At 41.8% G+C, this 27,820-nt stretch overlaps 1 protein-coding gene across 2 annotated transcripts in view; it reads right to left on the reverse strand.

Annotated features, from left to right (window-relative positions):
* The window catches only part of shroom1 (shroom family member 1), a 41,783-nt gene extending 15,197 nt beyond the window's left edge, over positions 1 to 26,586 (reverse strand). The window contains exons 1-2 of one of the 2 annotated variants that reach the window (XM_078286776.1): positions 26,467 to 26,586; positions 14,503 to 14,586 (exon numbers count right to left, since the gene is read on the reverse strand). The gene's annotated coding sequence lies outside the window, so the exon portion shown is untranslated. The remainder of the gene's footprint in view (positions 1 to 14,502; positions 14,587 to 26,466) is intronic. The other variant, XM_078286777.1, reaches the window with a different exon arrangement.
* Between the last annotated feature and the right edge of the window lie 1,234 nt (positions 26,587 to 27,820).

A 27,820-nucleotide genomic window follows, 5' to 3' on the forward strand; every position in this document is an offset into this window, starting at 1 on the left:
TTAGACTTTGACAGAGGCTGCAAGTGTTTCTTCTACATTCATTCAGCAGCAGTGTGACACCATAGAAGAAAACTACCACCACTGCAAGAGAAAATGTGAAATTAACAAAAAATCTAGCTGAATTTCCCTCCAAAAAAACACAATTTAAGGTCCACTGTTGAGAAAACTTTCACTGAATTCATCACATTGTCCTTCCTTTGTGGTAAAACCCATCTCCCACTGAAGTAGGCTAATACAAACCATAAAAAAGTATTTGCAAAAACCAGGTCAGAATCTTATATCACTTATATCAATAAACTTTGAGCCTAACATATATATACATTTTTTTATCATGAGTAATAATAAAATTGTATAACCACAGCCAGCCTCAATCTTCACTTCAGTCTACAGTAACTATAGCTTTCACTAAATTCCTTTGAATAACAGTAGGATCTTCCACTACACATCCAACCTTATTAATTTATATGACTTTACACAGCATTTCATCATTCACAGCGATAAAACTGAAGATTCTACAACCCAGAAACTTTTCTCTCACCAGATATCCTATAAACTGCTTCAAAACAGAAACTAACTACTGCCAGTTAATGACAGGTTCGGGTGGATCCTAATAACACAGTGAATGCAGGCCTCTCTCTCTCTCTCCCCCTCTCTCTCTCTGTCTCTCTCTCTTGTGACCTAGAGTGTCTGTCCATGGCTTTGTCATCAGGTGGAAGCTACATACCTGTCATGCACACAGAAAGGTCAAAGTCAACCAGTTCATCTAGTCTCACTCTGCAGTTATAAAGTTGGGTTTCCTTGCTGACGAGGACACAGAAAATTGGCAGCTTTTATTTTGTTACACATTATAGAAGTGGATCAGTGGATTTTTGCCTTTTGTTTGTTGCTTGCTTTTTAATAATCAAAATCTAACAAAATAAAAAAAGAAAGAAAGATTAAATCATCAAAAATGCTGACTTAAATGCCTATGATTGCAGTTGATGACTCAGAAATTCTTTTTTGTAAACTCCCATAATAAACCTCAATATTTTCCCAGTATTGCCAAGTTTGTCTAAACACAGCTGAAAAAACTGAATCAAAGATGAGCCTTAATCTCAACACTGTATGTAATGTGCACACAGGTGGTCGTTTTGCATACACACAAAACCCACCTCCCAAGAGCCTTTCAAACTACAGTATTAAGGGGGATTCCATGTGTTTATGAAGGGCCTTCTGATCTGCGGGGTGTGTGAGTGTGTGTGAGAGAGAGTGTGTGTGTGGTTTCCAACCCTCCTCTCCCCTCTGTGAACAGAGAGGGGCTCCCGAACAGGGGAGCGCTCAAGTGGAAGTGATGGAGGGGACAGGCAGTGACAAAATGTACAGAGAGGAGAGAGGGAGGGAGGGAGAGGGAGAGGGAGAGGAGAGGGTGACCGGCCCAGACAAATACCCTCACACGCAAACCACAACAACAAGAGACAAGAGAGCTGAACAATGACAGCAGGAAAACTGAACACAAGTTGGACGAATGGACCAACAGTCACACAGCAGCAAGGGAGACTGGGGAATACTCAGTGTTCAGCTAGTAGCAGACTGGTTTGAATGAAATACTCAAAACTTTTAAGAAAGAAACAGAAAATTTAAAAACTCACCCAAGCTTCGAGCATAAGTTGCTGACCTTCCTAATTTCCATCTGAGAAAGAAATAAGTTTCTCAAGTTCCACTTTAAACAAGGATTTTACCACATGATTTTAGGCCTTGTTTCTCATTCAGAACATCTTTCTTTCTCTGCAGAGGGACCGGACCAAGTAACCAGGAGAAGCTACAGATTAGAGGGAAGACTTCTGGTGAGTCCCTTCTCCCCCCACCGAGACCCCAGGCTGCCTAGCGAGAGCCACTGATTGGCCAGCCGGTGACGTCCGGCTCTCCGATGCACAATGAGCGCAGCGGAGGGAATATTTCACTGCCGCAGATAGCTGCTAACGCTGCCGGCCGCCTGAACAACAGAGAGAGGGGAGAAAAAAAAAAAAAAAAAAAAAAAAAAAAGAGGGCCTCGCATTCCTGGCTGGCTTCAAAGACGGAGCAGAGCCCGGGCGCCATTCATTCCCAAGGCCCTGGGCTCGGCACATGGAGACTGGCCAAGGCAGGAGGGAGGAGGGGGGGGGGGGGGGGGTGGGTGGGTGGATGGGTGACCTCCCACCCTCCACCCAAAATCACTGACAAAGACGAACTACCCCCCCACACCACCACCAGCAGCCCCATTTTCCCTCTCTCTCCTATCCCATATAACACCTACAGCCTCTCTATACTTCACCATATAACTGTCCGTCATCGACAGCTGTTTTTGAAGTTATATAGCTAGTCATTACCTGAACCATAGATTGCACAAACCTCCTGTAATTACTACTGCAGAAAGTCATTCCGCTGATACGAAGGCCATTATTACTGTCGTTTATTTTTAGAACTTTGCTTTTAAAAATCACACAGCAATTGCCATACCAGTGCTGAGTGGCCTCTTTTCAATTTTACAGACAAACATAATTAACAAAATCCCTGTTTCATACTGATGCCGAAACTGGGTCAAATAATATCTGAGAATAATCCTTGTTTGTTTTAACTTACGTTGAGTAATAGATGGGTGGGGTTGACCACATCGGGAAAATGTAGGTGTTATCAGTCGCAGAAAAATACACTAATTTGACCGCAAACACTTGTGCAACTCTCTAAAGTGCCTGGTACCATTTAAGCATGCTAAAACAAACCATAACAAGCATTAGCAAATACACTGTTTGACACAGATCCAGACTGTTGCACGGGTCAAACTTACTTTCAGCCCTTCTATTAGCTTTCTAAACTCCTGTGGAACTACAGGGTGTCAGACAAAGACCCTTGTTCCCTTCTCTATTGTTTTCTATTGTGACTGGCAGCGCTCGTGCTCAGTTATACGGACTTTTGTTACTATTAGCACCGTGTCAGACAAAGTGCGAGTGTTGAGCTGCATTCACGTTCTGTCGTTCATCGTGTCATTCATCACTGCTGCGGCTGTCACCTTCGTGACCGGCTGCCATCTCCACCTGACAGACAAAATAGGCGCCTCTTTCTTTCTGATGCACAAATCTTCAGAGGGATGGGTGTTAGGAGAGAGAGAGAGAGAGAGAGAGAGAGAGAGAGAGAGAGAGAGAGAGAGAGAGAGAGAGAGAGAGAGAGAGAGTGACTGTGTGTGATAGAGTGAGAGATGGTGTGTGTGTGTGTGTGTGTGTGTGTGTGTGTGTGTGTGTGTGTGTGTGTGTGTGAAAGAGCAAGAGATCACGTGTGAGAGAGACAGAGCGAGAGAAAGACAGATGGAGACAGAAAGGGGAAGGCACAGAGTGTGAGTGTATGAAGGAGAGAGAGACTCTGCCTCTGGACCATTTTCATCAATAACTGTAGCTTTAGTATTTTTTCGATAGGTGCAAAATTAAACAGAGTTTAAAGTTGAGTTGAAAAAAAAAACGAAATGCAACCACAAACTACTCTAGTATAGAAGGATAGGCCTAAATGATCTGCTTTTGGGAGAGTGTTTGTCACTTTCAATGTGTGTAGGCCTTACTGAAGTGAGCATCATAGCCTATGTGGATTGCCATTCACTGTATGATTTTGTTTTGCTTGTCAATACACTAGAAAACAATGAATATCAACTGTATTTCACCTTATTTCAATGCACTATATGACAGTGAACGCGCACACTGGCCATGGAGATTTGAATCTCAACGATTTTTTAACTTGGACGTTTTCACTGGACAACGCGAACACGATGCAACATGAATGCAATGTGAACGCAATATAGCTTTCATTGATTGAAAAGGCAGCATTGACTGCCTGGCGGCCCGAGTGGAGGCCAGTTATTAGATCCTACCTCTAAAACAATGTTTACATGATTTTATAAATTACTTTCTACAGGCCATTACAAGGGAGCTCCATAACAAGGGGTGAATGTTTAGGTAAAGACACACAAACTGTGATAACATACTTGACAAAAGACTCATGACCATTTTCTGCCTGGCAACCAACTTAAAATACCCCATCATGGTTGAGGGAGGACAGAGAAAGAATCACAAGAATGTAAAGAAAAAAAAATCATGCACGGTCTGGAGAGGTGTCATGTAAGGATTCAAAATCTCTTTAACAAGATTGGATTTACAAAACCAACGAATGACAGAGAGAGCGAGAGCGAGAGAGAGAGCGCGCGAGAGAGAGAGCGCGCGCGCGCACGAGAGAGAGAAACACGGTGAAGCTGAGGGAGAAAATGAACGATGGGGGGGGGGGGGGATGAATTCCTTGTGAATGTTTTAAGTCTTTTGTAGGTGCTTATGTGTTCCAGCGTGACCTTCACTCTGCAGCCACGAGACCGGACCACCAGCGCCTCTGAGAAGGAGAGGCAGAGGAAGCAGAGAGAGAGAGAGAGAGAGAGAGAGTGAGAGAGAGAGAGAGATGGGGAGGAAGAGACAGACATAGGGAGGGAAGAGAGAGACAAAAAGATGCAAAGAGGAAGGGACCAAAAGAGAGAGAGGGAAAGAGAGAGAGAGAGAGAGAGAGAGACAGGGAGAGGAGGAGAGAGAAGAAATGATGCAAAGAGGAAGGGAGCAAAGAGAGAGAGAGGGAAAACACAAAACAGAGAGACAGAGGGAAAAATGAGAAAGAAGAGAGAGGCCATTTCAGGGACAGGCTGATGTCATCGCGGCCAGCCAACCGGCCAACTAGCCAGCCCAAAGCGATAAGCTTATTAGCCCTGCTGGCTCACACCAAGTCTGCTGATAAAGATGATGATGGGTTGGCGGACCTCTGGACCTCTGACTGAGAGGTTAAAATGGATTGGTGCTGTCCTCAGAGAACTAGAGCAGGAGGCCAGAGGGCCGACAGGACGGCTGTTCTCAGTAAGACACTTCAGACCAAACCTTCAAATCTGCTCAGTAGTGCTGTGGGAAACAAACAAGAACCTATTGGAGGTTTTATTGTCTGTTATGTCTATTAAAACAATCTACCATTGTAACCGTAAAAGCTGTCATGAACTGGCTGTAGGTTGAATCAGTATTGTTATATCAATCGGCGACAGAGAGTAGCAAAATGGATATTCATTTGAAAATGCGGCAGATTATTACTTCAATAATAATGCATTCATGTGTGTGCAGGACTGATAACTTTCAACACAAACAGAGAATCAGATCCACTATTATTGTACGTCTGTCCCTTCAGCTTTCGCTATATTCATGAGAATTACCCAGAAAACCTTCAGGCTGCCAATTTGAATAGACTATGTCAAACTCTCAAGCCCCAAGCCAAGGCAAGAGGAACACACTTCAATCCATTAGTCACTTATCCATCATATATTGACAAAAACACACTAAATAATACAAACAGAGTTCTGGATCTGCTGACACAAGGAACAAAAAAAAAACTAAAAAAAACAACAACAAAAAAACAGCACAGGCATGAAAGTCTCCATCCTTAAGAAGACAGTTGACAAGAATCAACAGCCTCAGGACAGTCTGTGGGACAGTACAGTCTGCACTTATCCAAGTCATTGTTACGTAAACTCGTCAGTGAAGATATATGCTTATCCTCTGCTGAGTATAGTCCTTGACAGAGGAACCCAGCACAGCCTATGTCGACATGTAGGCCCGCCCCCTCCCCAGTCATGAATATTCATGAGAATACCAGCAGACCGGGTCCCCACCTGGTGTCTTCCAAGTCAGAAATCTTGAGGGAAAGAGCCGTGCCAAGTGAAACGCGCAGACGCTCGACTGTGACTTCACTTCTGGACTCAAGTCTCCCACAGGAGCAGAAACCATCGTCCCCCCATTGTCCCTGATCAAACAGAACTGAGAGAGGAAGCGCTTTTTGAAAAGGTGGAAGGGGTTGAGTGTTTGCACGGACAGAGCAAAGCGTCCAGTAGCGGGAAAGGGAAGACCGTGTTGCCATGCAGTGTTAACACCGACGTCTGCAATTCCTATGTGTGTGTGTGTGTGTGTGAGACAGAGAGAGACACAGAGAGAAAGAGAGAGAACGAGTGTGTGTGTGTGTGTGTATGTTGCTTGGCAGTGATCAAACCAGTGTCTAAAATCTCTAGGTGACCAAGACAAGCTGTCACACTCTAACAAGCTCTGCATTCCAGCCTTGATGCTTGGCCTAAATACTCATTTGACAATATTTAAGATAGAGCCTACCTGATTTAGTTTAGTCTTAAATGTGACATTTTCTCTATACACACCTAAAAGAACTGAAATGTGTTCAATCCTGAGTGGGTGAACTTGTAATTGACGCCTTCACCTCAACTTATTCTAATAGTATTTAGAATAGTATTTAGGAGTATAGGAGGAGTTTGGAGAAAGAGAAGAGAGAAGTATTTGAATGGGTTCAACAGATGGATTTTTGGCCTCTCTGTATATGTGTGTGTGTTTGTGTGTTTGTGTGTGTGTGTGTGCGATCATAACAGGGACACAATCCGCTGACAGCCCTACCATCTGTGTCTTGACTTTTAGTTGAAATTTAACCCTTTTATATAATAACACTCGCACACAAAAACCGCAAGCAGGTCAATGAGAGCGATATTTGGAACGTTCTCCACTATTAAAAAAAAAAAAAAAAAAAACTCCCCAGTTAAGCATTGTGTATCCTCCCAGGTCAACCATTAACCAGGAACTGCATCATGCCTGGCAGCGTAAGGCTTAAGAAAAGAACACAGGCTTCTGCACATGATGAACTCCTTATTACTTTCAAGTGGCTTCTGAGCAGACAATTACTTTTGTATTAAAGACCCCCCGGGGGGCGTGCAATATGATCTAGTCACGCTGAGTTAAACTAGATATTGTAGGAATTCCTCCGCACTAGAATAGCACACGGCTCCGGGCGAAGGTGTTTTTTTTGATCGGGGTGTGTTTGCATGTGCACAAACCTTTGCATGTGTGTTTTATTTAGGCTAAAAATGGGCCATGCAAATTCAGCAGAACCAAAAGCACATCATCTTCAGTGTTCAGCATGTGTATTACTCTCTGAGAACATTCCTGACCTGGGTCAAAGTCATGTTTGAAACTAATAAAATGGATTATTATGGAAACAACTGGATTGCACCACATTAGGGATGGGACATCAGATGGGACATGCTTATCTCACGATACGATTTGATACAACCACGATACGATGTAATAAATAAAGGTTCAGTGACAACAAAGTCTGACTGTGCAGAATTATGTTTATTTCTGAGCCACTAGTCATTCTAGCAATGGCGTTGGCTTGCTAGAATGTAAACAGCAATTTAAAAATGTAATTTCAAAGTGCAAATAATACAATTTGGATGGAGATGTTGAGAAATTGTGATGATCAAGCTGTCTCATTTGTGATTACTACAGCAGAATAAAATGGACATATTGTCACATTTTTCCATTGCGATATATTGAATCTCGATATATTGTCTCATCCCTAGAAACAACTGGATTGCACCAAACTGAACCCTCTCTGAATACAATCTCACACACTCTCCTTTCTCACACACATACACACACACACACACACACACACACACTGCACTCCAGGCTGACAGTAACTGTTGATCTCAGCGGAGAGTTGACCCAGACCCGACATACACTCAACCTCAGGGCTACAGGATCACATCCTGCACAGGATCAAAATAATGACAGCATCTTACAACTTCACTAACAAAGTAGGGGATTACCTTATTCAGAACAAATGTGTGACACAACTGACAACAAGGGAGCGACGGTGACAAAAGAGGGCCAGGGCAGGGGATGTATGAAAGGAGAAAAAGAAAGGAGAAAAATGTGGAATGTGAGAAAGAAGAGACGGCCCAGCAGGATGTTGAGGACAAACACAACAGAAAAAAAAACAAAAACATAACAATTGACCCACTTCCTCTTCCTGTTCGAAAGTGGACTGGTTGATGTAGGTCTGATCTCAAGTCTCTGTGACTCCATCATCTGGAAAAAACATTTTCCTAAAAAACACTTCTATTGTTCTCCTAGCACTCCTTGTCACTCAACAGCCCCTAAAAAGACACAGTGTCTGCATTGTGAAGGGGATGGCTGGTGTGGTTCTCAGTTTGGATCTTCACCCGAGCGTCTTCCCTTGTTTTTTTGGGGGGAACATCTGTCACTCAATTTCCCCTGTTACCTTTGGGTATAGTATCATCTGGGTATAGGTGGCTAGCATTGCCACAAGCAGTTTAGTACTTACGTATCTGTGGGTGGTAGAGACAAATATGCCAAAGTCAAAATACAAAAGTCAACATAATTATTATGACAATAATCATTATATGGCAGCCTAATTCTGATTTTGTCCCTCACATGTGACACAGATCTGACAGTTTCTACTCGGTGTGAACAGCAAAAAGCTGCATGGACTCGCATTTTTTCAATTCCAATCTGGACCACATGCACAACATATGTTTATATTGTAAAAATGTATTAGAACGCTCAAATTGGAAATTTGTCAGCATTGCTATGGCAATAAGTACATCTTACGTCATTCACCTGAGACAACTGTCATAATTTGGGCGCCCACTGCAGCTTGGCTGAGCCAGTGTCGGCATGGCTAACACTGGCAACAGTTAAAAGAAAGCGAAATAGCCGTCTTGAGATGCCTCAATTCAGTCAAAACTCAAGTAGCCAAAAAGTGTTTGAAAGAAGTGGGAAAAACCTAGGTACAAAAATCAACGTCTTATGTTAATGTTACCCGCACGCGTGTCTCATCACTTACAGTGTGTACTAAACACTCAATAATAACACTAATAAATCAGAAATTCCCTATAAATGTTCTAGTGATCACTACTATCACCAGACAGCACCAGCTGAGTGACTCCACCAGCAGCTCATCCAGCAGCCTGCGTCATCTGTAGCCCACAGTTGTCTCTGCCCTGCCAGGCTGCAGTAACCATCTCTGTCCTGTTACGTAACCCTCTGAGGTCCCACCATCTGACCACAGACACACAACAGACAGCAGTTCACCCATGGGTGGCCCCAGAGCTGGTACTGCGTTAGCTATGACACAACCTGACTTCACCAGGAGCACATGAGGGTGCTGGGTGGTTCCTCACAGAGAGAGACTGGTTTCACAGGACACTGTATTGTTCCTGTAGTACGACCGATCATTAGTTAATCTCATCTCAGTCTTTCTCATGATGAAGGCTTTTTAATAACTAACTCAAGCTGTAATTTGTTATCGTTTGAACCAATGACCGCAACAAACCCTAATGATGGTACAGAGGCTACTAGCTGATGAAACACTGGTTACATGAAAGGTCACAAGTGGAAGAATGGCATTAACATAATAAATTTAAAACATTAATTAGAACATATAACGAGCATCGATTTGTGTTTCATAAAATGTCAGTTTGACAAGAAAAAAGCTCATTAAAAATGTACTGCTGCAGATTGACAGAGCAGAGAACAATGCAGGCCTTGTGCCACAGCAAGCCACCATACATTTGCCCTTTACAAGTATTTATTGAATTGGACTATTCCTGGAATGCATTAAGACCAGCAAGGCTGGTAAAATCCGTGGCAAAAGCTGTTAAAGGACTTATCACACTTTATACACACAGAGTGGCAAAAAGACTATAAAATAAGGCCCGGTTCTTTTGTTATATTTTTCACGTTTTGTATAAAATGTAAGCTAGTCTGCTCCTTGGTTTGCCATGGAAATCATTAATCTCACTCTACGGAGCCCTATGTCTACAGAATGGAAATTAATAATGTTATATATACAGTAGCTGTCAACGTAGTTTGTTATTGGTCTTTTTGGAAACAATATATCAGTATAATATCAGTAAAAGACATTTAGGAACACAAGTTACCTGGTCTTGAAGTAGAGAAAAAACAAGAGTTGTGCCCCTTAGTCAAAACGCAACGTATTGTGGCTGCATTGCATTCTGGTCTATTGAGGCTACTGTCGGTGGAGAAATTGGTCTCTCTGCCTCTTCTACGACTGATTTCTCTGTGTTTTATTGTTGAATGTTGGTGCAAAATGGTGGATCTAGAAAGAAGCCATTGCTGTTTGATTCTGACGGACTGACACCAAAACCTGGCGTTTACTGTTGATGTTTTAGATCGCTGAACATTTTTCTGCTATCAAACTCCATTGTAGCGGCACTGAAAACACTTCCACAAGAAAATATCCACAAGAATAAGAAAAATACACCAGTAAACAACAAAATGGACGCAGGAATGCAAGGTACATTGCCAGCAGCTGGTTTTCAACAGTTAGTGTTTTAGGGTGGATTTTCCCTTTAAATTGTTAGGCAATTATCAAGGTAAGTATGTGATTTAATAGACATTAGGCTATATCCTCCACCTAGTTTTAGAGAGCTATACTTTCGTCTGGCCCAGTTCCCACAGTCTACAGTCATTGTTTCACAATCTTACAGCAGCAGCCTATGTGTGCTTTCTTTCATTGCTGCTTTGTCATCTTAGGCTGGCGTGGGCCTTAATAGCAGCCAGTTAGGAGGAGCGGTGAAGGGGCAGCCTATGAATCAAGGTCAGATAATGTATACACATCAGCGAACACATCTATACATGAATCTCCACGGATATGTTATGAAATTCAGGATAATAATCTCCCACTCTCTTCCAGCGGCGGGGGAAAGTGATGTATAACAATGTACTTTGGAGATTGTGGAGGAGAACAATAGACAGCGAAGTAGTTCACACCATCTTCATACAATTACTGGTCCTCCAGAGAGAGAGAGAAAGGGAGAGACAGAGAGAGAGATACAGAGAGAGAGAGAGAGAGAGAGAGACAGAGAGAGAGAGAGAGAGAGAGAGAGAGACGAAGAGACAGAGAGAGAGATGAAGAGACAAAGAGAGAGAGACAGAGAGAAGCAGACAGAAAGAGACAGAGAGAAAGAGAGAGACAGAGAGAGAGAGACAGAGGCAGAGAGAGACAAAGAGAGAGAGAAAGAGAGCAAGACAGAGAGAGAGAGAGAAAGAGAGACAGGGAGAAAGACAGAGACAAAGACAGAGAGAGAGAAACAGAGACAGAGAAAAAAAAACAGAGAGAAAGAAAGAAACCGAGACAAAGACAGACAGAGAGAGAGAGAGAGAGTGAGTGTGTGTACACTTGAGAGTTTGCCTGTCAGACAATTTCTTCCCAGTTACAATATAAAAGCCATAAAACAAAACAACAGTCTAACTACCTGAGGTAGGTAAGTGTGGAGACCATAACTGTCAGCAGGGTGAACACCCAGCAGTAGATCACCTGGCTCTCTGTGTCACCGTGGCACTCTGACCCTCTGTGCCTTATCACTGACAGGTTGGGTGCTTGGCAGCGACACATGGAGAGGAATGTGCTCGATAAGCAGCTACAGCAGGTAGAGCAGATAAAGAAAACAGGTCCTTGAATACATAGTACTCAGGTTGCCAGCTTAAAAAATGTACAAATTTTATTCCTATGTTCAAATTTGGGCTGTAAGATATTGACAAAAAAAATTTAATTGCGATTATATCACAGAATATTGCAATTACGATTTAAACTGCGATTCATATCACAAGTTTTTCTTGTCATAAATTTTTTAGAACTTTAAAATTGTTTAGAGAAAATGATTTTGTTAAAAAAAAAAATAGATGTCAGTGTGCAGGATTTACTGAGTCTGAGTATGATGAACAATGAACAATTGTTCAGCTCCAAAAATATCACTTTTTATTGCGTTATGGGCTTTATTACACTTGATTTTATTACATTATGGTCAATTTAGTTATTACATTATGGCCTTTACAACACCCATTGAAACTGCATCCTGAAGAAAAAATAAACATACATATTCATTAACTATACTGTATGTGTGATGATAGCACCAACTAATCAGCTAATTGCCCTGTTGCACTGGCAGTGGATTGTGGGGACTATTTTTTACAACTTATAATTTGAATGCTAATATTAGTTATGTAACACAGTCATACTTTGTTCTAAAGAATGTGTATTCAAATATCAATTATGTAACTATTTAACTGTGCAGTGACAACACTGATCATCACACACAATACTAAGGCTACCCACATTCAAATTTTATTCCTCAAAATATCATTATATCTATTCAAATATCAGTTAATGAGCACACATTCAAATTTTGTAAAGACAACAACAACAACAATGTATTCAAATCTAATTTATATAACTGATATTCAGTTATGTAATGATTTCACCAGTCAACTATTGCTTTGTCTAGACAGGAGGTGATATACGTGATAAGAAGATACTGCAGGATGCTTTCAGGGACAACAAACACAGCATCCCTCCCTGTACATACTGGATTATGTCACTGGAACGTCATCAGACCCACTCAATGTATACAGGAAGATCACAGGAATATACACAATGTGGGATGCGTTCAACGATGCAACCTGTGGCAATGTGCTGGAATGTTGCAGATTGATATTGGGTACAAAATAAAAAAAAAGATGATTTTCTAAAGCACATTTTGAGGGAAACAAGCCCACCCAGATCATACACACATTACACTGCAAAACTTAGTATCTGTCAAGCTGTAACCAGAAAATGTTTGGTATTTTTACTTGATAAATGACTAAAAGGATTCATCGATTATCAGAATTATAATCAATTAATTTTATGTCGATCGACTAATCGATTAATCGTTTTAGCACCAATGAATAATACACAAAACAGGCTATACTATTACTATACTATACAACCAATGCATCTATAGTGAGTGTCACAATGAACCATCATAGTTCTTTTTGAGACTTTTATACCCGTTGCAAAACGATGCACATTCTTGAACGCCACTCCATGCCTTTCAGACGTTCAGTACTCACTTCTACTCGGGAGAACAGGCTTAGACACCGTGTTCAACACAGCATCCTGCACATTTCATATCATGAGCCTTTGTTATATCACAAGGACAAAGTTTTCATCTCAATACCCATTACATAATAACATTAGATTTTTAGTCCCTCTGTAAGTAGAATATGCAAGGGAAGAAGTGCCAACTTAATGAGCTGCCAATATGCGATTTTGCAGAGACGCCTAAGTCCCAAACCTGAACGCGTTGCTAAAAGCATTTAGCAATAGCACAGAGTGAAACAGAGCAGACCTGAGATTTAGTTCTGCTTGATCTGACTTCACTAGGCCTCTATCAGACTCTATTATTTCCTCAGGTTACCCACAACAGATGTCAGTGCTGGAGGGACTGTGGCTGTAGCCGAGGTTTTATCCGCCCTTCACACAATAACCCCTTCACAGGAGAGGCACAAAAACCCTTACCCTCGTCCCTCTGCAGCCACGCAAATCCTTCAGTCCCTACATCAACACACTCCCCCATTCACTTTGAGACACTCAAACCGAGATAATTATGACTGGGTGTTCCCCCTTTTCCCCTGACAACTCCTGCAATCACTCTGCCTCCTGGAGTCAAACTGTGGACAAAGTCAGGTTACAGTCCTGAACGAGCCGCTGAGCTCCATGGCAACAGCAGGCATCAGCTGGCTTTATTTCTCATCTAAAGCCAACTAACATATGGCAATTACAGTCAATTAATGGCCATTGCTAAACCTCAACAGGTAATATACTGTACACTGCCCATCAAAGGTTTGGGGACACCTTGCCTTTTCTAAATTTTCAAAGTAATATTTGATTTTCTCTATTATTTTTCAATGAAGAAGTAAGGAAGAAAATGCCTGCAATGCTTTTGTTAACATAAAATAGCTATTTACTAATACTTTGGATCTATTTCTTCAACACTCAGCTTCATGTTCATCAAAGTGTCTTCTTTGGTGTGAAGAGAAGGTTTTTCATGGCAGAGCGTTTCTGGGGAACACCTGGAAAAACTGACTGTTGGCATGAAGAACTTGTGAGCAGCAGTTACAGCTGCTAAGGGAGTTTTTTTTTGATGAACGTATAGTTTAACTGAGTGTTATCGTCACACACATTTGCATGTATGTATGATTTTTTTTTATGAAACTAAACCTAGTTAGTCTTTAATGGGGTTAAGTTATTGCAAACCGACAAACATCCTTATTTATTAAACATTTTCAAAAGCTAGGTGTCCCCAGATTTTGATGGTCAGTGTAAATTATACTGGGAGTAGGCGTGGAAGCAAACCCTGATTCCAGCCCCAAGTTTAGATCTTCCAGTCCCCCACTGCTATCTAAAGTGAAAGTGCACCTGTCCAAACCAAACGACAGCTCTTTGGTCTTGTCAAGGAAGTATTTTATGGGAACATATAATCAGCACACACCCAGGTACACTTGGCAATTAAATCTTTAGTACACCGTGTGATCAGTTTTCCCTCAGTCACACAGATGTAGAAAATATGTGACCAATAAGTGGAGCCTCAAACCTCAAATTAAACGTGTGTGTGTGCATCCTTATGGTCATTATTATCATGGATTAACTGTAGACTAACAGATTACACCACACACACACACACACACACACACACACACACACACACACACACACACACACACACACACACACACACACACACACACACACACACACACACACTACACAGTCACTGACCTCAGAGGAAATGGATGAATGACAGAGGGAGTCATTCACGCATGCAGCTCCTGCTGTTACATGGGCATGCCCATGACATCATGTCTGGTCAGAGAGGGAGAAACGGCAGAAAACAAAGAGAAATGTGAGAATAAAAAAGGGAAAAGTGAGAGAAACTGGGTCACTATCCACTATGTAATACGGGATGATGACAGAGGCCAGAGGATGTCCACAGAATGTCTCTAATCTCTGCTTTTGTACCTGATAGGATGCTTCAAAAAAAAAAAAAAAAAAAAACATGAAAAGGACAGGTACCTGATACTCTGTCCTGTGAACAGCAGAAGCAGAGCAACAGGGAAACATTTGCCTAGTGTTGCGCCAGAGAGATTTGAATTGCAAAAGAAGCCGGCAGGCAGACAGAGAGACTGTGCGAGGGACAACGGTCCACATTCACTTCCCCCCTTGACCCCAAGATGGCTGCCGCTGAAGTTAGCAACACACCCAAAACATATTAAAACATTTTCCAGATATTTAATCTGCTTGAGGAGAGCTTGCTTGACCACCTTGACCTTCTCAGGCACTTGAACAGGCTCCAAATGTCAGGTAGAATTAAGCAAATTAAAGTGGTCGACATTCTGCACATTTTTGGTTTTTTTTAATATTGAAACACACACTGAGTGAACAAATTATTAGAACGCACTAGACTTCCCTGAAACAGACCGACCAGATGAATCCGGGTGGAAGCTATGATCCCTAATTGATTTCATTGATTAAATCTACTTCAATCATGAGCGGGAGGTGACAGGTGAGAGGAGGATTTTTAAGCCTTGAAGCAATTGAGGCTTTGTACAATAATGGGTACAACTCAATATTTAAGTATTTCAGTATTTAAGGACAGCTCATCCCAGGTGAGTGAAGTGAAGATAAGGATGTCTTGTGGGTAACAGATGACCCAAATGCAGAATGTTTCCTTCTCATACCAGTATCTCCCCCAAATCGAGTCATTCGTTGCCGTTGCCTCGGATCAAATCCCACTCAATCTCTTCCTCCTCTATTTATACTTCTGTCTCCCACTCATTCCTGCTAGACAGACTAACGGTTAAAAATCGGTGAAGGGAGTAGTGTCTGCTCTCCCTTAGAGAAAAATCAGCAAAGCCTTCCGACTTTAAGGACTGAATGAAATATAAGAGGCAAACGCTGACTTTGTTCCCATATTTACCCAGCTTAGTTTCTTGAGAAACATCAGTGTTAAACACACAAAAAGAACTGAGACAATCAGCCAACTGGTTTCTCAGTATCAGCAGTCTGGCTCAGTTTCTTCTGGTCTCTATTCATCTAAATCAGTGGTTCTCCATGCAGCCTTTTGCTTTTAAATCCCAACGCACACCAAACTAGAAGGGCACTCGGAGAGCGCAGACCTCCGCCAAGGTTCGTGCTATTATTGCTTGTTCGTGAGTCGGATCCGGATCCGCTCCAAAATTTAATGGGTTCTTCCTTGGCCCATGCTACACCCTTCCACGAAGTTTCATGAAAATCGGGCCAGTAGTTTTTCTGTAATCCTGCTAACAGACAAACAGACAAACAAACGGCACCGAAAACATAACCTCCTTGGCGGAGGTAATTAGTGATTGCTTGATCATGTCTCTCAAAGTATTATGACCATTGTGAGGTCCAGCAGACACAACAAGCAGCTGGACTCAAACAAAACTGCATAAGAAACTGAACATGAAGTAAATGCAGGCTGTACCCAACACCAGGCTCAGGTTAAAAAATGATATTGAAGATTATGAGTAATTTAAAGTTTTAGTTTGGTTTGGGTTTAGAAAAAGCCACATGTCTTTGGCTTGGTTCAGGTTTTGACCGAATTTTTTCAAGTTTGGGTTTGGGAAGTCGCTAATTTTCAGGCCCAAGTCAAACTAACCATCACATTCTCCAAGTCATTTTTACAAATGTTGGAAAAAGCAAATTGCTGCTCATGTGTAATAATAGATATTAGCAAACTTTGTCCAAAACAAGAAAGCAAAACTGGTCTAGAGCAGCAGAATCTCCAATTAGTCTGGACGACCCCTGACCAGATTTTATTAATAAGCAGAGTCTGAATTGCCACAGAACCATTGTAGTTACCCCTCGTAACTATAAACAGAGTCTTAATTTGAGCCCCATAAAAACCAAGGGAACAAATTGAGCAAGTAAGCTCTTTTCGAGCCAAAATGTCTGACAGGCCAGGAGTCTACCTCCTCTCTGCTGAGTCTCAATGTCCATGGCAAAAGACTTGGCATTTTCTGTAAAATGCACTTTGAATACATTTGGTTTGACTCAGTGTGAGGCAGCTTAACAGTAGAAAAGGCCAAGCCGGTGTCAACTGTCTGCCGCTTTGAATTTTAGAACTGAAATATCTCGGCTTTCAAAATGTCCCTCGATGGCTTTTCCTACACCCACTTTCTGTACAAACCAGTGTTAAATGTTCAAAATCACACCAAGAAAATAGTAGTTACAGTTATATTTACCCCCTTCAGCTATTAGTCGACCTTCTCCTAGACTCCAAAAACCCTTTGGCCTTTCTGGTGTTAATGTACTGGCAGCTTCTGACTGAACCTGGCCTGTTCCAGGGGAGCAGATTGAGTAAGAAGTTGGCATTTATCAAGTGTCTCGGAGTAAGAGTTTTGACCTATAGGGTTCGTTCTGTCATTCAATGTAACACGGGCAGTTTTTGTTTTTTTCTTCCCCTCAACAGGAGCCCGGTTGATAAATCTCTCAAATTCAGTAATCCTTGATAGGGATTACCGAATTTTTCTTTGTAAAGTTTGCTTCAGGCTCCAAAAGTTATGTAATGAAAAAAAAATAATGCAATAATGAAAAGATAATATGGGATTCTTCTGATAGCAGGCAGCATCAACCAACTGGATTTGTGTTTTTTTGAATCATCCAACTTCCACCCCAGCGACTTCAAGACATTTTACAGCTCTAATGAAAGAGCTAATGTGCGTGTAATGTCTTGATAATTACAGAGTCCTACCTACACCTCAGGCTGCACACTAAGCTCTATATCATCTCCCATTGTATCATCTGTAAGTCGCTGTCACACCGCTGAGATGAAATACTGTGTGGTAGCGTTTAACTGTCGTGCTTTTTGAAACGTATACAGTAGCCTGAACAGTAATCATCATGCTCAGGAGTCAAGTGATTTGTAATCTCCATTGTGCTCGCTTGCATTAAGTCTGTTACTGTGGTTAATTTTGGGGGTGGAGGGAGAGCAAGATCACAATGGGCACCTTTTTACTGCTGGCAGGTTTTCTACCTCAGAGCAGGAAGAGGGGGAGAGAAAGGAGAGAAAGGGGAGGAGGGAGGTGTAGGGCTGTAAAACAAAAATCGCACAGAGATTAAACTTCACCAGAACACAGTGCAACACTCTCTGGACTTTGTAACCTGGGAGAGAGAGAGAGGAAAATGGAGTGTGGTAGTCGGATGGAGAGTGGTTGTTGTGATCTGTGCAGAAACATGCCAGTGGAGTCAAGCGTTACAGAATGTCACTATTAGAGGGGAAACAGATACACTTAGGTAGATACACTTTCCCCTCACATGTACTTTCCCTATGAGCCAAAGCATTGATATTTTTATTTGCAAAAATTACCCCAAGTATCAATGTTTTTATGTCCATTGACATTGGACAGCTGCCTATTGGAGCACTTGTAGAAAATATTTACTTTGCTCTCTCGGTTGTCCATTTTGTTTTTGTACATTGTTGTATTTTGTCTGTCTGCAAGTTTTACATTCTTCCTCATGCTGCTTTCTTGGCTATTTCTCCCTAGAAGAGATCACTGGTCTCAAAGGGACTGCATGGTTAAATAAATGCCATTAACTGAAGACAAAAGTCATTTAATTTAATAATTGATTCATTACTTTTTACTCCTAAGAATAATTGACTGACTTTTTATTGCCTTAAGCGAATTTATTTCTGCTTCTTACTAGAGTCAAATAAAAGGAAGTGTCAATACCAGTAAAAATTAAGAACCACAATATAATTGAGTTGCGACCAGGTGTCGTTGGATTCAAGATCCTACTGAATACCCACACACATACACACACACAAAGACATCAAGCCTCTACTTCCAGCTCTCCTCCCATGTCAGACAGCTGTAAATGCCTCTTTTATTAGTCTATATCACAGCCATATTACTGCGTCCCTGGCCAGCTAAAGTCTCAGTGACAACCCCTCAGCCACACCTTTTCATCAAGGGCTATGAAACCTTAGACCGCCCTCTGGCAGACCTGTTGGCACGGTGTATTATGGAGGTAGAGTACACACACACACACACACAGTCTCTCTCTCTCACACACACACACAAAAAGGCTGAGAGGTGCTCTGTAGTCCAAGCTACGGTGAAAAGGCAACCACGTCCGGTCCTTTCTTTCCTCCCCTTTAGTCTCTGCCTCTCTGTGTTACAGCTACAGATCCTGTTGTTCAGACTTTGATGCAGGCGAAGGCCTAGTCGCCCTTTGCTGGGGTTTACAGCTGTACAATCAATAGCGATTCTTTGCCTTGAACAATGTGGGAATCGGTTAGTCCAACAACATAAATTCAAAACTTAAAAGTGGTAATCTGCGGCCATTGCTGTGGTGTTTTTGCACTGCATATCTCAGAGATAACCTGTCAATCAAACAGTGTGTCCAGTACTGTGACATTTTCTTGGATTATCTCTTGATGAAGCTTCAGTTTCTGTAGGTGGCGCTCCTTTCTTTGTCTGTTCAGTCACGGTGGCTCTCGCTGCTCATGCTAACTACCCAGTTCTTCTTCTATTTATTCCAAACAAACCGCTGTTGTTGTTGCTGCTGAAGACTGAATAAAACGCATCACTTCCTGTGCGCCAGAGGATTTTTTCCTGGGAAATCCCTACCTGACAACAAGGTGTTTGGAATAACAAATGTAAAAGCTTTCATGAACTGGGAGGTTGAATCACTCTTGTGTTATATCAATCAGCGATAGAGTGTAGCAAAACAAACATTTATTCATATGAAAACATATTATTAATTTGTTTGTAAATGCAGTGACAATTGTTCAAATCCAATCCCTCTCGATCACTGAGCAACTAAAAAAAAAAAAAGCTGTATTTGCCTCCCGTGACTGTACAGGATGTTTTTATTCGCTTTATTGTTCCATTTTGTTAAGTTATTGATTATATGTTGCTGCTGTGACTGTTGTATTTCCTACCTACCACGCTTTCCAAGAGGAGGGAAGAGGAGTAGGATGTATTTTTAAAAGTAGCCTATCCAAGTAGACATTACTCTCTCACACACACACACACACACACACACACACACACACCACCGCCGCCCACAGACCCATGACACATGACACTGGCATATCACATTGACCGTCCTATAGGGCCATACAATAGTGTAGGTGTGGTCTTGTCAGATAACCAGAATAGGCAGGCAGACAGACAGACAGACAGACAGACAGACAGACACACACACACACACACACACACACACACCCCAGCCTAACCCTAACCCCCCTCCCAGGTCTCATATTAGCGAGCGATAACCTCTGGCAGCCATTTGTTTCCTCCATGTCCATCTGCTCTATAGGACCTGAAGAGGCTTTTCTGTTCCTCTGACAAAGGATGAAGGTCTGACAATAACTCACAACCGCCGACCAGTGGCCAAACACCCCCCCCACCCCCACCCCCACCCCCACCCCCAAAACACACACACATACACACACCCACCCACCTCCACCTCCGGATGAGGGCCCTGGACCCCGTAAAGCACTGCTGCAGGGAGGAAACTAGATTAAAGGTGGGGAAAGGGAGCTGGAAAGACTGTGTGTGTGTGTGTGTGTGTCTATGTGTGCGTGTGTGTGTGTGTGTGGCAGAGTGTGGGGGATAAGGAGGATTGTGAGCATGTCTGTGGGAAAGATGATTGTCTGTGCTTGCTTGTGTGTGTGTGTGGGTGTGTGTGTGTGTGTGATGTTCCTCAAACACAGAGCCTTGTGCTTCCTGGCTTGGCTCTCTCTCCAAGTTGGACCCCCGCAATGTCTGGAATGTCAGACATGTACGAGGAGGAGGAACAGTGAGCACATCCAACCTGTTTTATCCAGGTGCTGGCTGCTGGGAAGAGGGGGAATACATCCACACACTGAATTCAAGCTCTCAGTACCTCATTGTAGCTCTTTGTTGTACATTTTCTGATGGTTTGACTGGGTAAACTGGTGCAGGTGTAGCAAAAACTCAGTCCAATCCAAAGAAAAACATTCCAAAACAAAGACATATGACTAATCTGGGATTTTCCATCAGCTCAGTTCATAGGAAAAATAAGTCATTTTCAATAATTAGTTCTACAGCTCTGTTCATGTATTGTAGCTTTTAAAGGATAGTAACTGAAGTCCTTGGTCAGCAAAATGCAAACATTTTTACAGTCCGGATGCTCTACATCTTAGATACGGCCCATGCCATTCCAACATCTCATAGTCTCATATTCTTGAATCCCAGTTTCAAATTAACTTTTAAATCCTTCCATCTACTTTCAAGCACTGCTATTAATAGCAAGTTGAAAAAAAATTACACATGGTGCATCATCTCATGCAAGTAAAACCAGATACCTTGATGGGGAAATCATACAACAGGTACTTTCAGCCAAGCAACCTGGTCAAAAACCTGTTCCAACCATGCTGAAAATCCCCATAAAAATTCCCAAAACTATTCTGCAAGGCTAGCCGTGCATTACTGGTTGCTATGCAAACTCTTGTTGGTCGTTCTCGTTTTCTCCATTCTTTTTATTCTGTATGTATTGCAACTTTAGAGAAAAGTTTTCAGACAGCACACATGCATCGGTAACTGCTATTTAACAGGGTGTTCTTTACTGTAATTATGGGTACAATGGTGATGCTGCTGGTTCGCAACTGAGCCTCATACCAAGCTGTATGACCGTCATACCCATAATCACCCATAATCACCCGAACGCCCTCTCAGGTATTGCTATAAAAAGACATGGAAGAATGTACACATACACTCATAAATTCTACCCTAATGATGTTAGCATCATCAGTGTTCAGTGCCGCACCTGAAGGAAGTATTAAATTTACTGCCACTAACATCACAGTTATCAACAGCACTATTTAACACGGCTGTACTTCTCTATTCAACTGACTTATCAATGTTTTCCCCAACATACCTGCTAGTTATAGTTAAGGGACCTTCATGAAACTCCACCGCAAAGCCGCAAAATCCCCTACTACTCGCTTAAAACCTAGTCTACTCAGTCACATTGTTCACCACCAACCTGATCACCTTATCAGTATTTTCTGCAGCCTGTCCTGGTGGTTACTGCGATGACGTTATGCAACTTAAAGGTCACGTTAACACCTTTAAATTACACTCATGTGCTCTTAAAAGTGCATACATCATGTTATCAGCCTTTTCCAGGACATACATTCTTCGCGTGACATCATGATGAACATCTTCCAGCAGAGGTGTGACCAAGTCAACTTTGCTCGAGTCCCAAGTCAGTCTCAAGTCTTGAGGCACAAGTCTCAAGTCAAGTCTCAAGTCTAAATGTAGATTATCAAGTCAAGTCCAAGTCAAGTCCATGTAATTAATGTCTCATGTCTAAATGTAGAACACCAAGTCTTTAGAAACCTTTTCAATCATCAAAGTACAAGTCAAAGTCAAGTCCCAAGTCATCAGAACCCAAGTCAAGTCAAGTCTCAAGTATTATCTTCATGCATCAAGCAGTCATGTGACTCGAGTCCCCACCTCTGTCTTCCAGGAACCACACTGCCAGCCTCCATGTATGTTCCCTAGCATTCCTGATAGTCGCTGCATGTGGCATTAGTACAAAGAACCACAATTCTTAAGTATCCATTTCCTTCCGCATGACGTAATGTCCCTGTCTCATTCTTATCACAGTAACCCATCCAGAACACTCCGACTTTTGACCCATTAAACCCTGATGATAATGTGCCTGATGGACTCTGGTCAGCCAAGTATACTTTTTACCTTTACCTTACACACACAATCCCATACTTTCTGGAGCTAAAATGTATCCTTGTTCCCCCTAGTTAGCCATTCTTGGTAAAACACTGTATAATGCCAAACCTGCAGCATGCTTGTGATTTAGGCTACATAGAGGGTTTCGTGTGAAACGGGCTCAAGTGACACTTTGGCTGAAAATGAGTGTTATAAATCATCGGAAAGCTTTTGCCAAGCTCTATCTGATGGTCAAGGAACACATCTGTGGCCATAAAGAAAAGCCATAAAATAAAGGGAAAATCCAAAAGACTCTAGTGAAAGTTTGGTGCAAAAAGGCCATATCTGCACCTAAAACCTTTTTATAGAATATCAATTTTCGAAATTTTTTCTAAATTTCTGTAAAAGTATGAATGGGTATGAAATTCCAATGTTATGTTTTGAAGAAAATTAGGAGAAAGTGACCTACACCCCTTTCACTCGAAACCCTTGATGTAATAATATCATTACCAATGCTTCCTTATAGCCCTATTTCAAAAGCCAATCTCGATCAATCATGTCATTTTACCTTTCCAAAAAAACACCTTTGAATTCCCCATTTCTTACAATGAGTCACTCATTACATCAGACGTTTCCTTGAACCTCGTTGAAGGTGTGAGGCATTTCTTTTCCTCCTGAAACCAAAAAAATTCCAAAAAAAGACTCACAACATGCAAGTACAAAGGAACAGGTGGAATGACGAGAAGGACGCCGCTTCCATTACAGGGAGATGTCAACAATGCGGTTAAGAATAACAGAAAACAATGAGCTGTTTACTGACGCCTACCTACTACTTCCTTGACCGTTATTTCACTCTCTCACCTCAACAACAGGTCAGAGAAAATGCCATTCAGAGAGATTTCAAGAAGATTTCATTACAGCAGTATTCAGTAAACTGCCATAGATTTATTTATCATTTAACCGGTCTATTTATGAAATTTGGCAGATTTATTCCCCTAAATCAATGCACATCTGCCTCACTGACATCCGTAAAACTACATTTCATTTGCACCTCTAACCGCCACGTCATTTTCACACATTCAGGTTTGTGTTTCTACTTTTTTTTTGGCTTGATGACACTATGGAACTCCCTAGTAGAAATTACTAAGGAATCAGTCTGAACTTGTCTATCTAATCCAATCTAATCATGTCAAACCAGGAAGTCCCTCCAGGTAGAAGCAGGCTTTGGAAAAGGTCACTGAACTAACATAAACATCCGAGCCACGACCACATCCACAAACACCAGGAGTACTTTTCCACTGTTTAAAATAGCCACACCAAGGCAAACGACAACACACCACATCTAGCCTTGTAGTGTGTGTGCTCAAGTGTGAGTAAGTGTGTGTGTATATGTATGTATATAGGGTGTGAGTATTGGGTATTGTGACAGCAGCGTGAGAAATTACCAATTGTAAATGGATCCAAAATACTGCACTATTTTAATTGATTCCATTTCATTCTACTGCTATTCTGCAGCACACTATAATTATTATGCACACACACATTCTTGTTTCCTTAGAGGGGGGGAGGGAGGGAGGGAGGGGGAGAGAGAGAGAGAGAGACAGCAAGATAGAGAGAAACCAAGAGACAGAAACAGAGACTGCGAGACAGAGAGCAAGAGAGAGACAGCGAGAGAGACAGCGAGAGAGAGAGACAGCGAGAGAGAGAGAGAGAGAGACAGCGAGAGAGACAGCGAGAGAGACAGCGAGAGAGTGAGTGAGAGAGAGAGAGAGAGAGAGAGAGAGAGATCAAGTTTCATCACCCAGGGTTAGTTTACCTGTATGGCCCGTGGCTTTGTGACCCTACTCTATTTTATAGCCCTGCCCTTCTATTTGCCTCCTCCTTTTGTTTCTGTGGGAGAAGATTAAAGAAGACGACACACACACACACACTACACCAGAAGACGACACACACACACTACACCAGAAGACGACACACACACACACTACACCACCTCCTCAAACTACCATGTATTACATCTTCCGTATATTCATTAGGCCGACCCTTTGCGTGTGTATTTGGCACACGCTCGCATGTTTTGGCTTCGACCCAAGTCGTTATCATCCTGTGTGTGTTGCTCCGTCATTTAAAGCACTTTGTCTGACAAGTCTAACAACCGAGTGCTGATGTTATACGACTAACCAAGCAGTGGAGCAGCATTACATTCAACAGGTGTGTGCACGCACCTGTGTGTCTAGGTCGGACGCATAGTTTTGTGCTCATGTGCCTCTGCCTCTCTCTCTCTCTCTCTGTCTTTGTCTTTTTCTCAGTGCATATCTGACTCTCTGTGCATGTGTGTGTGTGTGTGTGTGGTAGAGCTGGGCACTAAGTCGATATTATCGTTTATCGTCTTTCATTGGAATCATATCGTAATGATATGCCGATTTTGGGATATCGTGACTGATTTCAGCCATATCGCCCACCCCTAGTGTGGGTTGGGAAGACAATTGGATGCATATTTACACTACCAGTCAAAAGTTTGGACACACCAAATTTTTCTTCATTTTTACTATTTTCCACATTTTAGAATAATATAAATTCATACATAGGCATCAACTTCACTATTTATATTTGTCTAGGAAACAAATTTCAAGCATTTGAGCATAAGCCTTTAGATCAAAATGGCTTTAAGATAATGAAAAACATAGTACATTCAATCAGGTGTATCCAAACTTTTGACTGGTAGTCTTTATGTCTCTGTCTTTGTCTGTGTGTGCGTGCATGCACACACCTACGCTGCGTGTCTGCACTAACATCTATCTATGGGTGACTGTGTTGCCTCTGCACGCGCTCCAGGTCAGACTGTGTGGGTGCAGCGGAGTCGAGTCAGCGGCCTGAGCAGGCTGCAGCAGTCTGCCAGTCATCCAGCAGCATCCAGCAGCAGCGTACAGAGAGACCAATGTCCTCCTCCTGCTGCTGCTGCTGCTGCTCCCACACCATCTGACCAACGCACCGCATGAGTGCTTCAGTTTCAGCCCACAGCACAAAACACTAGTGTCCGGTTTCCCCCAAAACAACCCTGCTGCAGTGGTGGCACCTTTTGTTCCCACTTTAAATAAAACATAGTGAAGTCATTAGGTAGAAAGGCCCTCCACTGCATTATTCAGGGGACAGGTATCCATTCGAGGCGAGGAGATAAGGTTAAGGAAGGATAAGACTGTGTTGTTCTCACCACACTGACAAATAATAGAAAATGGCATAAGTAACGTCAAACACAAATGTAAACGCAACTGAGTTTTTTTTACAAAGTCTTCCCAAATCCATGTGAGGAGGCGTTCAATGCCCACCTGTGGCAATTGCAATACAGATCGTATGGCATGGTGATATGTAGTGTCAGTTTGGGTTTCAATTAGTTAAAGTATTGTCTCTAGTAGGAAAAAACTTACTACAAAATCCATACATACAGTGTGAGAGAAACTATGAAAAGTTTCAGAAACTATGAGAATGATAAATTAAAAAAAACATAAAAATAAAAAAAGAAGCTTAAATCCTGTACCACCCCTTACAAAAAAAAACTAGCAGTCCTATGATAAATAATAATATGATAAAATATCACAGCAAAAATGTAAAACATAGGTCAGAAAATTATGCCACAGAAAATTCTATACATATACCATTCGATATAAGCATAAAGTACTTTAAGTTTCACTACAAATCCACTACTGAGTACCACAGACACACTATAAGACCCTATAGGAATATTATAGTGATTTTTTTTGTTAGGAAACCTAGCATGATGGCCTGGGATAACTGACAGACCTCAACTGAAAAAACTTAAACTCAAGGCCAACGTTGTTTTCTGTCTGGAACACACTACAAATCAACATTCAGATAAGGTAATAATAAAGGATTCAATTTATTTTCCATGAAGCTATCTTATGGTCCTACTAGCCTACAGGCGGACCGTTGATAACCGAAACTATACAGTCACAACGATACTAATGCACCTGCTGCTGCTGCCAAACTTCCCTCCACATACCTGTTTATTTCCCGTCACTTCTCGGTATTCAACTTGACGTCCTTGCGTCTCTCAGGTGTGTTTCATCTTCTCGACTGAATATCATGAAGAAAATGGTGTTATTCACTTTTTCTTTTTACAGCCTGTTGAGCTGCGTGTCTTGAAGCAGAGAGAGTCCTGGTAATGAGCTTTCCCCTTCCCTCGCAGCTAGCTACCTTGGCCCCAACACAAGCGGATGAAAGGTAATAGAACGCAAAGTCGACCAATGAGCTGCGGCGTGGGGCGGGGCTTTGTGCATACGTGACAAATTATTGGTCAGTCCCTGTTGATGGCGGAAGCGTGGGGCAGGAGTTCCACTGTCAAAAGTACAAGCAGCTGCCCGAAGGGGGATTTCTGCTGTTTGGATGATCTTCAGTTCATTTAAAAGCAGCAGGAGTTGAAACACAATTTAACCAGTGCTGGAAAGAGTACACGAATGCCTTTCTCAAGTAGAAGTTTTGTTACTTTGCTGATTTTACTTAAGTAGAAGTAAAAGGACTGGGGTAAAAATCTACTTAGGTAAAAGTAAAAAGTAGCTCATTTAAAATGTACTCAGAATAAAAGTTACTGAGTTACTTTGTTAGACGTTGTTAGATGTGATCTTTTACATGCAATTCTAAAAGGATGAGGACAGAGGTCAAACTAGATTCTTTTAATTGGCAAAACTGGAAATTACAATATAAAGTGGTACTCTGTAATGATGTGATTTAAAATGTAGTGAAGTAAAATACTTAAGTAAAAATTTATTTAAGTAAAAGTAAAATTACTGACTTTAGAAAATACTCAAAAAAAGCTACTCAATTAGCCTACAATAATGTGAGTTAATGTAATGAGTTATTCCACCCTTGAAATTATTCATATTGCCGAGGAGAAGAATGCTCATCTTTCTTTGCATATTGCATATTGAATGCCTATATTGCGAGATACATGAGGTTATTCAAAGTTTATAGGCAAAATATATAGGGAGGAGAGAGAGACATTTAAAATAGGCAGTAGAGTCTATCTAGCTGGTCAGGTAACACCATTACAGTCTGTTCCCCCATGGTAAAGAAGAGTTAATGTTCTCAGGCCAGAGCAATGTGGATTGAAACGAGCTAATCATTTCTAAGAGGCTCTGCAATGCAGAGCTATATAAACTACTTTGAATACTTTTGTTTCATGCACAGAAAGATTAACTAAGCACCATCTTTCTCCTGTTGAAACGGGGACAAACAACTGAGGGCAGGCTACACAGTTTGTTTGTGTAGTTCAGGACACAGTTGATGCTCCTCTTGTGAACAAAAGAACATCGAGAGAATCGACGAGATAGTTGACAAAGTTGAACAACCAGGGAAGC

This window comes from Centroberyx gerrardi, chromosome 11 (assembly GCF_048128805.1).
Source record: "Centroberyx gerrardi isolate f3 chromosome 11, fCenGer3.hap1.cur.20231027, whole genome shotgun sequence".
Classification (NCBI taxonomy): Eukaryota; Metazoa; Chordata; class Actinopteri; order Beryciformes; family Berycidae; genus Centroberyx; species Centroberyx gerrardi.